The sequence below is a fragment of the Ursus americanus genome, chromosome 24, assembly GCF_024610735.1.
Source record: "Ursus americanus isolate L20-20 chromosome 24, mUrsAme1.1.p, whole genome shotgun sequence".
Lineage (NCBI taxonomy): Eukaryota > Metazoa > Chordata > Mammalia > Carnivora > Ursidae > Ursus > Ursus americanus.
This window is the reverse complement of record NC_142150.1, coordinates 9,208,417-9,212,487: the sequence shown is the minus strand read 5'-3', so window position 1 is coordinate 9,212,487 and position 4,071 is coordinate 9,208,417. Positions and strand designations below refer to the sequence as shown.

General features: G+C 34.4%; 1 non-coding gene across 1 annotated transcript; it reads right to left on the bottom strand.

Annotated features, from left to right (window-relative positions):
• Positions 1-778: 778 nt before the first annotated feature.
• Positions 779-885, bottom strand: LOC123799548 (U6 spliceosomal RNA). Its single transcript, XR_006781638.1, has one exon. It is a non-coding gene; the product is annotated as a U6 spliceosomal RNA (small nuclear RNA).
• Between the last annotated feature and the right edge of the window lie 3,186 nt (positions 886-4,071).

Below are 4,071 nucleotides of genomic sequence, written 5' to 3'. Positions count from 1 at the left end.
CATTCAAAATGTCTAAAAACTCTGTAACTCAATAATAAGAAAGAGATTTTAATTTGCAAACTATTTGAACATACACATCACCAAAGAAGAGATTTGAATGACCAATTAGCACATGTAAACATGCTAACATCACTCGTTACTAGGGAAATGCATATTAAAACCACAATGAGATGCCACTTGTTAGAATGGCGAAAAGAAAACAAAGCTGACGATAGGAAGTGCAACTGAGGTTGTAGAGCAAATGGAACTCTCATACATTGTTGGTGCATATAGGCAACAGTGTAGTCACTTTGGAAAACAATTTGACAGCTTCATATAAAGGTAAAATTTGTGCCTACCATATGACCCAGCAATTCCACTCCTAGCTATTTACCCAAAAGGAAGGAAGACATACATACAAATAAAACCTATAGGCGACTATTGCTGGCAACTTCATTCATAGTCACTAAAAATCAGAAATAACCCATATGTTTATCAACCGGTGAATGGATAAACAAAGTCTGTTAAACCCAACCACTCAACAATGAAAAATACTACTGAGCAAAGAAAATGAATGAATTACTCATACATGTAACAACCTGATGAATCTCAAAAGCATCATGATGAGTCAACGAAGTCAGACACAAAAGGCTACATGCTGTATGGTTCCATGTATATGACATTTTATTACTTGTTTTGCTGTTGCTTCTGGAGATTTTCTGTTTCTTTTTGTCTTTGTCACTTTTGGTCTTTCCTTTCCACTACAGAGAGTCCCCTTTAATATGTATATGACTTTTAAAAAAATACATGAAATTATTTGCAAATTTGTGTCATCCTTGCTCAGGGGCCAAACTAATCTTTTCTGTATCATTCCAATTTTAGTATATGTGCTGCCCAATCAAGCACTACATGATATTTTTTTAAAGGGCAAAACTATAAGCAACAGGGTGAGAGTTGCCAGAGGCTGGCATGGGGTAACATTTTGGGGATAATTGGACTATTTTATATCTTGAGTGTTTGGTGGTTACATGATTACACATATCACAAAACTCATTGAGATATACATCTACAAAGGATGAATTTTAAAAATGTTTGAATGTACACACAATTGTACAATTGCATCCTTTGTAATAATTAAAATGAGACTGTAGAAAAAAATATTTTTTTAGTGAGGGAATGGGGGAGGACAGAAGGAGAGGGAGAGAGAAAATCTCAAGCAACCTCCGCATCCAGCATGGAGCCTGATGCGGGGCTTGATATCACAATCCTGACATCGCAACCTGAGCTAAAATTATGTCAGATGCTTAACTGACTAAGCCACCCAGGCACCCCTATTTGAGCATATTTTTAAAAGAGTGATGTAACATACCCAAATAGGGTTTATTTTAAAATTTCAAAAATGCTTCAACATACGATAATCTATTAACATCCATTCCTGATATTTAAAAACCTCAGTAAACAAAAAAAGTAATAATGGAAGTATGCTACTAAAATGTAACATGATGAGGAATTACTTGAAATTCTCAGCCAAGATTCTTATAGATAATAAAATACCAGAAAAAGAAATGAAATAAAAATTGGAAAAGTAGAGAAAGTTATAATTATTTATAGATTATATAATTGGCCATATGGAAAACCCAAGACAATAAAGTCAAGGAAAGCCTGTTATATGTTACAGCATAGATGAACCTTGAGAACATTATGCTAAGTGAAATAAGCCAGTTATGAAAAGAGAAAAACTGTGTTGCCCCACTTATATGAAGCATCTAAAGTAGTCAAACCAATAGAAAGAGAAATTACAAGTAAGGGGCTGGGAGAGGGGAAAAGGGAGTTATTTTTCAATGGATATAGAGTTTCAGTTTTGCAAGGCGGAGTACTACAGATCTTGTTGCACAGCAATATGCATATAATTAAGACTGCTGTATTATACACTTAAAATGGCTAAAATTGTAAATTTTACCTTATGTGTATTTTAACCAAAATTAAGAGTACTATTGGAACTAATTAGACTATTTGTCTCTTATTGAATGATAATTTATGAATAGAATGCTATAGAAAAGTAGCAACCAGTTGGAAAACACAATGGAAAAATAGGTGCCAGTAGTAATGACAAGAACAATGATATAATACCTTGGATGAAGCAAAACTTGCAGAACTTATTTATTTATTTATTTATTTATTTATTTATTTAAGATTTTATTTATTTTATTTGAGAGAGAGAGAGAGAAAGCACGAGCAGGGGGAGGGGCAGAGGGAGAAGCATGCAGGGCTTGATCCCAGGTCCCTGCAATCATATCTGAGCCAAAGGCAGATGCTTAACCAAATGAGTCACCCAGGCACCTCACACCTGTTTAAAATAACTATAATTTTCTAAATAAGTCTAGCAACATTTTTTCTAGATATGTCTCCTTAGGCAAGAGAAATAAAAGCAAAAATAAATCATATGGACCACATCAAAATAAAAAGCTTCTGCACAGAGAAGGAAACAACCAACAAAACTAAAAGGCAACCTATGGAATGAGAGAAGATATTTGCAAATGACATATCCAATAATGGGTTAGTATACAAAGTATATAAAGAATTTAAACAAATCAACATCCAAAAACAAAGAATCCAATTAAAAATTGGACAGAAGAAATGAACATTTCTCCAAAGACATCCAGATGGCCAACAGACACATGAAAAGTGGCTCAACATAACTTATCATCAGGGAAATGCAAATCAAAACTACAGTGAGATATCACCTCACACCTGTCAGAATGGCTAAAATCAACAACGCAAGAAACAGTGTTGGTGAGGCTGTGGAGAAAGAGGAACGCCTCTTGCATTGTTGGTGGGAATGCAAACTGGAGCAGCTGCTGTGGAAAACAGTATGGAGGTTCCTCAAAAAGTTAAAAATAGAACTATCCTATGATCCAGTAATCATGCTACTGGGTATTTACCTCCAAAATACAAAAATATTAATTCAAAGGCATATATGCACCTCTACGTTTATAGCAGTATTATTTACAATAGCCAAATTATGGAAGCAGCCTAAGTGTTCATCGATAGATGAATGGATAAAGAAGATGTGGTACACACACACACACACACACACACACACACACACACAGGAGTATTACTCAGCAATAAAAAAGAATGAAGTCTTGCCATTTGCAATGACGTGGATGGAGCTAGAGAGTACAATTTAAGTGAAATAAGTCATATGATTTCACTCATATGTGTAATTTAAGAAACAACAAATGAACAAAGAGAGACAAACCAAGAAATAAACTCTTAACTATAGAGAACAAACTGATGGTTACCAGAGGGGAGGAGGGTACAGGGATGGGTTAAATAGGCGATGGGTATTAAGGAGGGCACTTGTGATGAGCACCAGATGTTGTAAGTGATGAATCACTAAATTCTACACCTGAGACTAACATAACACTGTATGTTAACTATGTTGGAATTAAAATACAATAAATAAAATAACTATAAAACTTTACTGAAGAACATAAATGAAAACTAGAGCAAATGGTAAGACCTGGCATGTCCAATGATAAGGCTGAGTATTATAAAGATGCAAATTCTTCTCAGATTAATCTATAAATTTAAATTTTAATTAAAAATTTAAATTAAATTATTTTAAAATAAATTATAATTTTAAATTAAAATTTCAATAAATGTTCCAACTGGATATTTTATTTTTATTTTATTTTATTTTAAAGATTTTATTTATTTGACAGGGAGCACAAGTAGGGGGAGCAACAGGCAGGGGAGAGGGAGAAGCAGGCTTCCCACTGAGCAGGGAGCCTGATGCGGGGCTCGATCCCAGGATTCCGGGATCATGACCTGAGCCGAAGGCAGACACTTAAGGACTGAGCCACCCAGGCGCCCCCAATTGGATATTTTAAAACTCAAATATAATTTTAAGTACATCCAGGACATTAAGGTCTGAGAATAGTCTAGAATATTTTTTAGAAGAATTATAAACAGTGTGAAGGACACAGAGGTGGCTGTCCTAGATATTAGATATTAGAACATATTATAAAACTACAGTAATTAAAATACTGTGGCACTGTGCATTTTCATTTTCAGAAAAGACAGGAA